The 14,752-nt window shown below is 36.8% G+C and overlaps 1 long non-coding RNA gene across 4 annotated transcripts in view; it reads right to left on the bottom strand.

The window, feature by feature from the left end:
- The window catches only part of LOC123802411 (uncharacterized), a 435,123-nt gene that overhangs the window by 129,176 nt on the left and 291,195 nt on the right, over positions 1-14,752 (bottom strand). For all 4 annotated transcript variants that reach the window (XR_015727895.1, XR_006782536.2, XR_015727893.1 and 1 more), the window contains one exon: positions 5,003-5,045. This is a non-coding gene — a long non-coding RNA (uncharacterized LOC123802411). The remainder of the gene's footprint in view (positions 1-5,002; positions 5,046-14,752) is intronic.

Raw genomic sequence — 14,752 nt, 5'->3', positions numbered from 1 at the left:
TTAGAATGCATTTGAATTTAAATAATCAAATTAATACAGAATGCTATTTACCTAGGATGTTAAATATTAACTCCATGATAGCCACAAAAACAAAACCTATGATAGATACACAAATAAAGAGGAATAAAGCTAAACACAACACTACTGAAACTCATCAATCACAAAGACCAAGAGAAAAAGAAATGAAGAACTACAAAACAATCAGAAAACACATAGGAAAATGACAATAAGTACTCAATGATTAATAATTACTTTAAATGTAAATGGCCTAAATGTTCCAATCAAAAGACATAGGGTGGCAGAATGGATTTAAAAAAAGGACCCATCTTGAGGTTCCTGGGTGGTTCAGTCAATTAAAGCATCCAACTTGATTTTTGTTCAGGTTATAATCTCACGATCTCACTGTCATATCAAGCCCTGAGTCAGTCTCCATGCAGGGGTTGGAGCCTGCTTGAGACTCTCGCTCTCCTTCCTCCTCCTCTGCTCATGCTCACTCTCTATTTCTCTCTTGGGAAGAAAAAAAAAAAAAAAAAAAAGACCCGTCTATATTCTACTCAGACTCACCTCGGACCTAAAGACACATACAGACTGGAAGTGAAAGGCTAGAAAAACATTCACTCTGCAAACAGAAGAAAAAAAAAAAGCCAAGGTAATAATACTTACATCAGACAAAACAGACTTTAAACAAAGACTGTAACAAGAGACAAAAAGGGCATTACATAATGATAAAGGGATCAATCCAAGAGGATATAACAATTATAACTATTTACACACCCAACACTGGGACACCTAAGTACATAAAGCAAATATTAATGGATACAAAGAGAAATTAATGGTATTATAATAATTGTAGTGGACTTTAACATCCATTTACATCAGTGGATAGATTATCCAGACAAAAGATTAATAAGAAAATGTCTTTGAATGACACATTGGACCAGATGGACATAACCAATCTACACAGAATATTCCATCCAACATAATATACATTTTTTTCAAGTGCTCATAGAACACTGTCCAGAATAGATCACATACTGGGCTGAAAAAGAAACCCCCACTCTCACCACTTCCATTCAACATAGTACTGGAAGTCCTAGCCACAGCAATCACACAAGAAAAATAAATGACACATCCATATTGGTAAAAAAAAGTTAAACTGTCACTATTTGCAGATGACATGATACTACACGTAGAAAATCCTAAGAATTCCACCAAAAAACTACCAGAAGTAATAAATGAATTCAGTAAAATGGCTTGATACAATATAATACCCAGAAATCGGTGGTGTTTCTATACACTACTAACAAAGTAGCAAAAAGAGACATTTAAAAAATAACACCATTCATAATTGCACCAAAAAGAATATAATAGCTAGGAATAAACTTAACCAAAGAGGTGAAAGACCTGTACTCCAGAAACTATAAAACACTGATGAAAGAAATTGAAGACGACACAAACAAATGGAAAGATATTTCATGCTCATGGATCAGAAGACTAATATGATTAAAATGTCCATACTACCCAAAGAAACTATAGATTTAATGTAATCCCTATCAAAATACCAATAGCATTTTTCACAGAAATAGAACATATAATACTAAAATTTGTATGGAACCACACAAGACTCCAAATAGTCAAAACAATCTTGAAAAAGAAGAACAAAACCAGAGATGACACAACTCCAGATTTCAAGATACATTACAAAGCTGTAGTAATTAAAACAATATGGTACTGGCACAAAAATAGATACATAGATCAATAGAACAAAAGAGAGTCCAGAAATAAACCCTTATATGGTCAATTAATAAATGACAAATGAAGCAAGAATCTAAAATGGGGAAAAGAGAGTCTCTTCAATAAATGGTGCTGGGAAAACTGAACAGCTACATGTGAAATAATGCAACTGGACCATTTTCTTACACCACACACAAAAGTAAACTCAAAATGGATTAAAGACCTAAATGTGAGACCTGAAATCATAAATATCCTAGAAGAGAACACAGGCAGTAAATTCTGACATTAGCCATAGCAACATTTTTCTAGACATGTCTCCCAAGGCAAGGGAAGCAAAAGCAAAAACAACCTATTGGGACTACATCAAAATAAAAAGCTTCTACCATCAAAGGAAACCATCAACAAAATGACAAGGCAGCTGACAGAATGGGAGGAGATATTTGCAGAAGATATATCTAATAAGGGTTAATGTCCAAAATATATAAAGAATGTATTCAAATCAACACCAAAAAAAGGAACCAATAAACAAAAAATCCAATTCAAAAACAGTCAAAGGAACTGAATAGACATTTTTCCACAGAAGACATACAAATGACCGATAGACACATGAAAAGATGCTCAATATCATTCATCATCAGGTAAATGAAAATGAAAATCATAATGAGACACCATTTTACACCTGTTAGAATGGCTAAAATAACAAGCACAAGAAACAATCTTGGCAAGGATGTGGAGAGAAAGGAGCTCTTGTGCAATGTTGGTGGGAATATAAATTGGTGCAGCCACTGTGGAAAACAGAATGAAGGTTTCTCAAAAAATTAAAAATAGAAATACTATATGATCCAGTAATTCCACTACCCAGAAAAATCAAAAACACTACTTCGAAAAGATAAATGCACCTCTATATTTATTGCAGCATTATTTACAATAGCCAGGATATGGAAGGAACCTAAGTGTCCATTAATAGATGACTGGATAAGGAAAAAGTGGTGTATACAAATGACGGATTATTACAAAGGCATAAAAAAGGATGAGATCATGCCATCTGAAATAACATGCATGGACCTGGAGGGTATTATGCTAAGTAAAATAAATCGGTCACAGAAAGACAAATATCATATGATTCTACTCATATGTAGAATCTAAACAAAAGAAAAACCCAAAATCCAAAAGCCAAAAAAACCTACAAATGAATAAACAAACAAAAAGCAGAATCAGACCTATAAATATTGAGAACAACTGATGGTTGGCAAAAGGGACAGGGTTGGGAGGTTAGGTGAAATGAGTGAAGAAGAGAGGGAGCTACAATCCAATGATTAAGTCACAGCAAAACATAAAGACTATAGTCAGTGATAATCTAAGAGCAATTTAAGAATACAGACGGTAGCTACATTTGTGGTGAACATAGCATATGTATAAACTTGTCAAATCACTAAGTTGTGCACCTGAAACTAATGTAACATTGTGTGTTAAGTATACCCAACAACAACAACAAAAAGTTTAGGTACATCTATAAAGTAAACAAAGAGAAATTCTCCAATATTTATTAAAACTTGAAAAGCAAAATCTGAAACGCAGTCACACAAATTAACTAAAAGAACATCTTGTATAAGCAGACCAAACAGATTAGCAAAAAACACATGGAAAAAGGGTAGTAGACACAGATAAAGAAAATTCAACCTTATTAGCAATCCAAATAATAAAAAACTGATAGTTCTTTGGTCAGAATCCTAAGAGTGGCCAAGTAACAAAGCAGACCTGGGGTTAAACTCATCTCAGTTGCCCAGTGACATTCCACATCATATCCATACCTCTGGAAAGTTCAACAACAGGTGACAGTGCCCTAGGCTTAACAGTTAGCCAGTCAACCTTAGCCTCACACCTGACACCTGAAAGTCATGAATTTCCTAACCCTCTCATTTTTGAAATTCTTAATTTTCTTAACTTCACACTTCTCAAAGCCATACACATAAGACAGCTCTGACACGCTGTGGACTTATTCGTACATCTCTCCCATACATAAGCAAGCAATAAAGGCAGCTCCTTTTTATTTTAGATAATAAGTGGTCTCTTTCTTCAGTGGGTGAAAAAGCCTCTCTAAAGTTTTTCAGGTGGGAGGGTAAATCGTCGCAGCTTTTCTGTAAAGATATGTAGTAGAAATTCATTAAGGGATTTGGAAAGTTTGAAACTGTTGCCCCAACAGTTTGATTCTAAGAAAACATCTTAACAAAACAATCAGAAATGAAGTCTTACTGGGTGCCTGGATGGCTTAGTAGGATAAGCATCTGCCTTCGGCTGAGGGCTTGATCCCAGGACCCCCCCTGCTCAGCTGGGGGCCTGCTTCTCCCTCTCCCTATCCTTCTCCCTCTGCTGCTCTCCCCGTTTGTGTTATCTCTGTGTCAAATAAAATATCTTTTTAAAAAAAGAAATTAGGGGCGCCTGGGTGGCACAGCGGTTAAGCGTCTGCCTCCGGCTCCGGGCGTGATCCCGGCGTTACGGGATCGAGCCCCACATCAGGCTCCTCCGCTATGAGCCTGCTTCTTCCTCTCCCACTCCCCCTGCTTGTGTTCCCTCTCTCGCTGACTGTCTCTGTCTCTGTCGAATAAATAGAAAAAATCTTAAAAAAAAAAATTAAAAAAAAATAAAAAAAGAAATTAAGTCTTACTTTTAGGGATATTTATTGCTGAATAGTATTAGTGAAAATTTTAAAATGACTTCAATCACCAATAACAGGAAAATGGTTGAATTATGGAATATTACTTGAACAAAACATTATATAGACATTAAGCAATGTTTTCAAAGACTTCTTAACATTGGACTATGTACATGTAATAAATAATAAGTAATAGTGGAAGATTTAAAGATGTCTGGAAACTGTGATCCTAGATGTAGACTTGTATAAATCTCTAAAATGCCAGAAATACATATATGCAAAGCTTACATGGTTCTCCTTCCTTGGTGGAATTATGCATGGATTTTTATCTTAATAATTCTATATACTTTCCAATTGTTTTTACATCAGATATATACTTAATAGCATAAAAATACTTATCTAAGAAGACTACAGAACATTCTTATTTAAAAAGATTTTGGTTTCTGGTTATTCATCTAAAGACCTTGGAAATAACCATTCTAACCTAACAAGTAAAAAGCTGAACAGGTTAAAGAGTAACAATTCTTGGATCCATAAGAGAGGAGAGGACACGGAACAAAGTACTGTCTCCAAGACTGGAGAAGGGACAAAAAAATACAGGGAATCACAACTTACCAGGTCAGAGACTCAAGAGTGGAAACGTTCCTTGAACCAGTGCCTGGGCAGGAAAAACAGAACCATAATTAATGAAATACTGGAGGCTCCGTGAGGACAACTCTGGGTCAAAAACTCCAAGGAAACCCAGTTATAGGAGAGCATTAATAACATAAGATTTACCTACAAGACCCTGACAAGATTCCGACAGTAAATATTGATGAAAAACTGTCTTGGTCTTCCTTCAGGGGCAGAGGAAAAGAACCATTTTGAAATACACCAGAGCACTCTGTTCTTAACTAAGGCCTGCCCTCAGGGGAAACTAGTTAATAAGAGCCTACACGAATAAGGTGTTATCAAGGCCCAAATGGCCTGGGGAAGGGAAACACTCAAATCCAGCGGGCTCTAGACTTCCATGTGAGAGAAATAAATACCCAACTCCAGCCCACTCTAGCCATCTTATGCCACCTAAGGGAGAAGGAAAAAACCAAGGAACACTTGGGAACTTTACAGTCCAGAGGCAAAGGTCACTAAAACACTGAAGGCTAATTGGAGGACTACAAAATACTTTTCACCCCCCACGCCTCACCACCACTTTACCAAAGGCTTATTTATAGCAGTTTCTTTTACCTTTTATATGATGCCCAGCTATCAAAAAAAATTACAGAGCTGACCAAAAGGAAAAACACGCTTTGATGAGACAGAGCAAGCATCTGAACCAGGCATGGCAGGAATGCTGGGATTATTAGATTAAAAATTTAAAACAACTACAATTAATATGGTAAGGGCTCTAATGGATAAAGTAGGTAGCATGCAAAACAGATGGGCAATGTAAGCAGAGAGATGAAAACATCCTAAGAAAGAAAGAAACAAACAAAAAATGCTAGAGATCAAAAACACTGTGAAAGAAATGAAGAATGCCTTTGATGGGCTTATTAGTAGACTAAACACAGCTGAGGAAAGAATCCCTGAGCTAGAACATCAATAGAATCCTTGGAAAAAGAAAAAAAGGAAAAAAGAAAAGACAGACCAAGAAAAAAAAAAAAAATCCCAGACTGTGGAACAACGACAAAAGGTGTAACATATGTGCAATGGGAATACTAGAAGGACAGGAAAGAGAGGAAGGAATAGATGAAATATTTGAAACAATAATGACTGAGAATTTCTCCAAATTAAAGTCAGACAGCAGCCCACACACCTATAAAATCAGAGAACACCATGTAGGATAAATGCCCCCCAAACCAACACCCAGATATATTTTCGAATTAAAGAAAAAATCCTAAAAGAAGGATAGGAAAAAAGCACTATCCATAGAGGAACAAAAATGAGTGTTATATGCAATTTCTCCTGAGAAATGATGCAAGAATACGGTGAATTAAAATATTTACAGCATTGAGAGAGATAGAAAAAAAAAAACCTTGACTTTTGTATCCTGCAAAATTGTCTTTCAAAAGTGAAGGACAAATACTTTCTCAGACAAACAAAAATTGAGGGACTTTGTTGTCAGCAGACCTGCATTGCAAGATATGTTAACAGAAGGTTGCTTGTTTGTTTTGTAAGATTTTGTTTGTCAGAGAGAGTGAGTGCGTACAAGCAGGGGGAGTGGCAGGCAGAGGGAGAAGCAGGCTCCCTGCTGAGCAAGGAGCCTGATGTAGGATTCGATCCCAGGACCCTGGGATCATGAGCTGAGCTGAAGGCAGACACTTACCTGACTGAGCCAGCCAGGCATCCCCAGAAGTTCTTTAAAGAGAAGGAAATTTATATGGGTCAGATACTGTGCTCTACGTTCAAAAAAAGATGAGCACTGGAAGATAAGCATAGGTAAAATGAAAACTTTTATTTTTCTTATTCCTAATGTAATAGGTAACAGTTTGTTCAAAATAACAAGAGCAACAACGTATGTGATGATGTATGTTCATTGGTTGTATATCCATATATGTCTATATACGCTATGTATGCTTAGATCTAAGTGAAATGAATGACAGCATAATAATAGAAGTGGAAGGAAAGAATTAGAATCACTGTTTTATAAGGTACTTATACTGTGGAGTAGTACAGCATTATTTGAAAGCTGAGTTGGATTAGTTGTAAATGTATATTGCAAACTCTAGGGCAGCCACTAAAAAAAGTTAATAAAACAACAAAGAAGTGCACATGATCTGCTAAGAAAAGAGAAAGTGGAATCAAATAAAATGCACGTGGTCGTCCCTCTGTGCACATGCCCTTGCACCCATGTCTCTCCATGTGTTCAAATTTCCTATTCTTATAAGGACACAAATTAGATTGGATTAGGGCCACACAGCTGTGTTCACTTAATCACCTCGTTAAAAGTCCTTTTCCTAAATATCGTCACATTCTGCGGTCCTAGAGGTTAGGACTTCAGCATATGAATGGGAAGGGGACACATTTCAGCCTAAAGCACTGGCTAATGCCTATGTAGCCTTCAGATGTTGTTAATTGTTTGGAAAAGTGTCCATTAACTTTCCACGTCTGATTTATGCATGCTTCTGCTCATTCTCATAACACTTTGGAGTTTCCCCTTCAAATCACATGGTATTTCCTACTATATTTTAAACAATATGAGCATAAAATCCATATATTTTTGGCCACTATATTATTTCTTCAGAACCTAGTACAGGGTATGTCACAGAAAAGTTATTGAATTAATGCAAGAATAAACACATATATGCATAGAGCCCCCTTATTTTCTTTCCTTGCCTCTTTTCCAGCCTTATCATTTGTCAGAGCCCTACTATAAATTGAAGAGGAGCTTAGCTTGCAGTTCTCCAAATAAATTACATCTCTACTAATTCTGTGTCTATGCCTTCTGCCTGAAATTCCCTCTGAATTTCTTCTTGACTTTCATAACCCCTGCTACTCCTTCAAGGCTGAACTCGGGAAGCTTTGGTATCTACAATATGTACTGGTCCCTCTTCTTCTGGGTTGATAGCTCCCTGTGTTTATCTCCATTACAGCATTTATCACCTCCACTAGACTGCTCCTTTGGGAAAGTGGCTTTTTTTTTTCATATTTGTATTTTATAAGCTGAACGCATTAGTTGGCAAAGTAGGAACCCAATACAGATTTGAACAAATATGACAAAGGTGACTGTTGAACCTGATGAGAAGAAAATGCTTTGGTTGTTCCTTTAGATACAGAAATGTTGAGGGGAAGCATGCTACAGGAAAAGCAGGAAATCCAGTGTAGCTGAGGTAGAAGTGAGGGGAAGACTGGTAAGGAATGAGATCAGATCATGCACAGTGTTTAGCCAGTGGGGGTCAGATCAGTTTAGGCAGTTACTAAGGCTTTGACTTTTATCCTGAGTGAATTGGTAGGAATGGAGAGAATTTTGACAGCATATTGGCAATAGGACACAGGAGTGGGACAGCAGGTATGGGGGGTGGGTGGCAAGAGTAGAAGAGAGAAACCAGTTACGAGACTGGTAATAATTTAGGTGAGAAATTATGTACTGGGAGGTCATGGTAAAGATGGTAAGAAATGTTTGGAGTCTGGATATATTTTCGCAGTAGAGCTAACACAATTATTGACCAGTAGGGTGTAAGGATGTGAATGAATGATATGAGTGACTTTGGAGTGTATGTATCTGTAAATATAAAAGCTACCTCTCTCAATATCTGTTAACTTTGTAGATAGTCCAAAATTTGAAATGGATGCTTTAAGACACTTGGGCCTGGAGTCAGAAATATATTTTGGGGGGCGCCTGGGTAGCGCAGTCATTAAAGCGTCTGCCTTCGGCTCACGGCGTGATCCTGGTGTTCTGGGATCGAGTCCCACATCGGGCTCCTCCGCTGGGAGCCTGCTTCTTCCTCTCTCACTCCCCTGCTGTGTTCCCTCTCTTGCTGGCTGTCTCTCTGTCACATAAATAAATAAAATCTTTAAAAAAAAAAAAGAAATATATTTTGGGACTGATGGTGGGATGTTGAATAAGACAAAATTAGAGTCTTCAGAAGAGATTAAAAGAGAAATTCTATTTCACATTGTAGATGTATGTATATAAATAAGGCCTAATTACAATTGAGGGGAAAAATGGAAGAAAAGATGATGGAAATTATTTAGGAAAATATTTTTTTAAGGTATCCTCTACAACATCAAAACTTTACAACATAAAGGAATAGTGATTTGAAAGAAGCAATGAAAAAATGCTATCTATAAAAGCAAATAAAACTTATCTAAATAATAAAGGAAAAAAGAAATTGTGTTATTATTTGCATGAAGTATAAAAAATATTTATCTGCAACTATTGAAAAAATACTTTTTACTCATGAAGGAAATACTACATGATTCAAGAATTTATTATTTTAAAATTCATATATATAAACCTCATCAGGGAAAATCTTCCAAAGAAAACCGATTAAGTAGTAAGTATATACAAGTTGATGTATGGTGAAGTACACGTTTAATAAAAAATGTATTCTGATATTTTATTTACATAAAAATAATTCATTTTTGGAAGAATTTTAATATTTCCTGCCCAATTTCTGTTAAAAGTCCTTTGATTCTATCCTAGTTCCTCTGACAAATTAGTTTAGATAAAATAATATTACTTCTGTTCACTTCTACAGTGGAGATTTGTATTTATTTTTAAAACTATCTTTTACATCATTAGATGTGATCGAGGTAAGGATATTTTTAATCATTGATTTTCTCTTTGGTCTATCTCTTCTTTCATTTTCAGATGACATTTTTTTTCCTATTTTGTACCTTTATGCCTTGCATTTTGGGTCCTGTATAATTTTTTACTTTTTTTTTTTTTACATCTTGTTCAATGAAATAATAAATATGGCCAGAAGATAAAGAAGAAAAATTGTTCTTATTTTGAGTGGAAGTGTCAAATGTTAAGAATAATTGTGCTGCCAAAAGAAACAAGATAGCATATTTCATGGCCTCAAAATATTATACAGAATTACATGTCTTTTTTTCCTTTGAGATAAAACAGTAGAACCTTTCTCTTTCTCCTTTTCCTTTATATTTTAAACAATCGCAGCATTAGGGATTGAAACACAATAACACATTTGTACTTAGCAGGTGTTTACATAATTATGTTATACAGATATTCATTACAAGTACTGTTTTTCCATATAGTGCATTTAATATGGGCAGGGATATTCTTTTTCAAATGCACTTTGGTATAAGACTGTAATTTCATCCAAAGGTTATAGTGGTGTAAAAAATGACAGAGAACATTTTGTTTAGTTCTTCACTATCATTAGAAATGCAAGATGGAATTACAGGTTTCTGTGTACTGTTTTCGAGCATTCATCAATTTAAATTTTAATAAATATCAATTTCAAGCTAGTTTTAATCTAATAAAAAAAGAGCATTACTTCTCATTTACTAGTCAGTTTCTACAAACCTCTTATTTTGCCTTCCCAATATTTTCTACCATTCTTATTCTTCCCATGATCCATGATTATTGGTACAGAATTCAGCTGTAACCCACCAAATATAATTTCAAATGAAAATATTTTATCTTATTGTGAAAAAGAATGATAGAAATAATCATAATCAATTGTAATTTTTTTAGAGCAGAGTAAAATGATTTGTATAGGACACTAAAAACACTTGTTCAGTTCAGGTCAGCATATATTTATTGAACAGCAAGTGTATGCCAACTTATAAGTATTGCAAAGGTTATAGAAATGGATAAGACATTTCTTATCCTTAATAAGATTATAGTATAATGGAAGGGGATATTGCGTAATTATAATGAAAGATAGAAAATGACTATAAGAGAGGTAAAAGTTTTGCAAAGCTACCAGACCATATGAGGTACATGTGGAATAGCTGCCTGGGAACATACACAAACAAAGGTTCATTCTGGTAGTTTTCTCCAAGTTAATACCTTGCTGGTATTAGAATGATCAGATAAGGAAGCCCGGAAAATAAAAACCAACTTGGAAACTGCAAGTATGTAAAGTAACGCACCATTTCTCTGAGCACAGATGAAAGTAGGAATGAAATGTACTTTACATGAAAGTAGGAATACAGATACAGGGCGCCTGGGTGGCGCAGTCGTTAAGCGTCTGCCTTCAGCTCAGGGCGTGATCCCGGCATTCTGGGATCGAGCCCCGCATCAGGCTCTGCCACTGGGAGCCTGCTTCTTCCTCTCCCACACCCCCTGTTGTGTTCCCTCTCTCACTGGCTGTCTCTCTCTCTCTGTCAAGTAAATAAAATAAAAAAAAAAAAAAAAGAGATACAAGAAAGGGTAGAGTGAGGAATCTACCTAAGGGTTCCCCTCATGCAAGACTTCAGTTTGGGGCACCTGGGTGGATCAGTTGGTTAAGCGTCTGACTCTTAATCTCAGCTCAGGTCTCCATTTCACAGTGGTGAGTTCAAGACCTGTGTTGGGCTCCAGGCTGGGTGTGGAGCCTACTTAAAAAAAAAAAAAAAAAAGACCTCAGTTTCCAAATATTAGAGGTGAGAAAGTGGGTTCGATATAAATGAAATCCTCTGGGGATTCATCAAAAGGGAATAAGGGCTTTTCATAGGAAGGCTGTACTTATCTTTAGTGAATAAGTTGTAGATGAGGGCGTTAATGTGCAAGGAAAAATTGCAATATGGTACAGATCATGGAAAGGCAGGTCTGAATTTTCACTCAAATATAAGGTAGGCATATGGTGTTATGTGTAATAAACCTGGAGTTTGTTTTGTTTTGTTTGTTTGTTTGGGGGGGGGGAGTAGAGGGAGAGAGAGAGAATCTTAAGCAGGATCTATGCCCAGTGAGGAGCCTGATGGGGGGCTTGATCTCAAGATCCCAAGATCATGACCTGAGTGGAAATCGAGCTGGTCGCTCAACTGACTGAGCCACCCAAACGCCACAAGCCTGGAGTTTTAAGTTGTGATGAAACAGTGGAGAATTTTAAAATTCAGGAAATAAAATTCTCATTTCATTTGGTAGCTTAATAATATTCCATTTTAACAGGTATAATTAAAAGTGTTTTTTTTTTTTTTTTAATGATTGGTTTTGGATGCTTCAGTTGCAGTGGATAGGATGGATTGGAGAAAGGTATGTAATAGAAATAAGAGGCCAATAACGAGACTCTTCTAATGACACAGTAAGAGAGCCAGTAAGGTCTTTCATAATGGTCATGAAGACAGCAGCGGGTGGGAGTAACTGGCAACACTGATTCTGATTTGATGGCAGGACAGGGAAAAAAATGACTCACTGCATTTTAGCTTCAAGTTTTGGGAGAATGCATGTACCACGAGTAAACACAGAAAAACAATTAATAGGAACTGTTTGGAAGAGATGGGGATGGTAGAGAAAGATGAAAACTATGTCTTGAGGCCTTGTAAGGACCAGACAGTCTAGAGATGAAGATATCCGTCAGTTAGAACCGCAGAACAGTAGTACAAAACAGGAGAGCGGTGAGTATGGCCTAAAAGTTACCAGCACAGAAGTAATTGTAAAAGCTAATGGTTTTCCGACCTGCTTGACAGCCTTTAACATATATTGATCCTGATCTCATCCCGCACCAATTAAATCTGAATCACTGGGAGTGTAGTAGGGAGTTAGGAATCAGTGTTTTCTGTTGTTTGTTTTTCTTAGGCATATATTCTAACTGATTGAGTCACCCAGGCGCCCCCCCCTTTTAAAAAGATTATTTATTTATTTATTTGAGAGAGAGAAAGATCACGCGGGAGAGCACAAGCAGGCGGAGGGGCAGAGGGAGAGGGAGGCGCAGACTCCCCACTGAGCAGGGAGCCCGATGTCAGGCTCCATCCCAGGACCCTGAGATCATGACCTGAGCCAAAGGCAGCACCTAACCTAAGCATATATTCTAGTGTTTATTACCTATTTTTTTTCACTAGTTGACTTGTTTGGAGGAGGAGTGGGGGTAAGAATTCTAACCGATGGAAAAGTCAGAAGAACAGCATGATGGAAACATACAATCTTTTACCTTTAATTTATTATTAACATATTATTATACTAGCTCCATCTCTCTTCCTTTACACACACACACACACACACACACACACACACGCTTCCCGTTTTACCAAATCATCCAAAAGAAGGCTGAATGCATATGACACTTTAACTCTAAATACTTCAGTATACATATATCTTCCAAGAATAATAACATTCTCTTATACAACCATGACACCATCACGCCTAAGAAAAATTAATTCAGTAACATCTTTCAATGCATAGATCATCCTCATATTTCCCTGAAAACTCTGAAAAATGTCCCTTATAACTAGGAGACAGTGTGTCCTCCTTTCTCTGGGGAAATCCCTCTTTCTGCCTGTTGTCCCGGTTCAATTGTTAATAGCATCCTTATTCTTTTCAAAGATGTACTATATTGAATGATATATTAAAAATATTTATTTTTTCCTATATAGGAGCCAATCAAGTTCCCTTAAAAATGGCATTCCTTTGTGGCTTTAGTTTGTCCCAATCTAGAAGATTCTCTCTCCCTTTCTGTTCTTCATTACGCTAGGTCCTCTCTAGAATCCAGGATAGTTGTCTTGCAAAATGTTTTACACTCTGAGGAGTTTGACTCTCCTGTGTCACATCAGGGACAGGGTAGAGTGTTGTAGTACTAATGAGTCATTAGTATTATAAAGAAGCTCTCAATGTTATGCTAACGTGTACTTTGTTATAAGCCACAACAATAGATTAGAAAAATAGAGAAGGGGTGAAAAATAGAATTTCAGAAAATGCCTTTATAATTTACAGATTACTCAGATGGAAATAGCTTCACTAAGGAAGAATTCTTCAAGGGAATTTCTTACCCAGATTTTGCCGCATCTGAACATCATCACCTGGGCCTACTCAATCTATCTACATGTAACCCACATTTCTCCAGGTCTTATAAACCTATGAATACATATGAAGCAAACTAGTAAAAATGCAAATTTTATTGGCTGTGGTCCTCACCTTTAAAAAACAGCACCCTAACACTCTGCAATATACTTACCCTTTCCATATCTTTCTGGGAATTCTTACTGCTGCTGCTTTTAGTTGCTGCTTTCCTAGGCACCACAATCTCTGGCTGTGGAAGGTTGTTGTTCTGCCAGGCACCATGATCATTCTCACTGTTCCACTAATGCCTTTCTTGGCATCCTTGGAGCTCCTATGCTCATGGTGTCCAAGTTTGAGGGCAATCATTGACCCATCCTAATAGCTCTCTCCCATTTGTGTTATATTTTTAAGATAGGATTCAAGCCTAAAAAGTTTGTGAGCCTAGTGTTTTACAGAATTAGAAGAAACTGCTCTCTCAGATCTAATTTCCTCCCCCCGTCTCTCAAGAGATCAACCAGAGAGATACATTCCATTCTAAAGCCAACCCCATCCCTGCCCCGCTCCTTCTACACTGAAGATGACAACTTTCCTACTGGGTAGAACCAACATGCCTGGCCTGTTCTCCCTAAGTTCTCCTGGCTGAACAACTAGATCCACATCTTTGGCCTCACACATTTGGTGCATATTGAGTGGGCTGAACAATTTTTATTTCAGGGCTTTTATTATTGATTCTAAGTCTTACTAATACAATTGTTTAAAGAATAGTTGGGTCCCTGGATTCCAGTAATACCTTCTTACCTCTCTGCCACTTTCAGCCAAGGGCTGGTAGCAGTTCTTGCTCTTGCTTCTCTCTGGATTGCCCCATCACTCCCTGATTTGATTCTCAGCCTTTTCTGTCACCTTTGTAACCATTTTACTGCATTAAATTCTTTCTGTTTATGACTCTGAATGGTTTTATTTTCCTGATTATACCTTGACTGACAAACTTCTTGTTATTAGTAGTT

The sequence above is a fragment of the Ursus americanus genome, chromosome 20 (assembly GCF_024610735.1).
Source record: "Ursus americanus isolate L20-20 chromosome 20, mUrsAme1.1.p, whole genome shotgun sequence".
In the NCBI taxonomy this organism is placed as follows: Eukaryota; Metazoa; Chordata; class Mammalia; order Carnivora; family Ursidae; genus Ursus; species Ursus americanus.
Note: the sequence above shows the minus strand (reverse complement) of the source record. Positions and strands in the feature narration are given on the sequence as shown.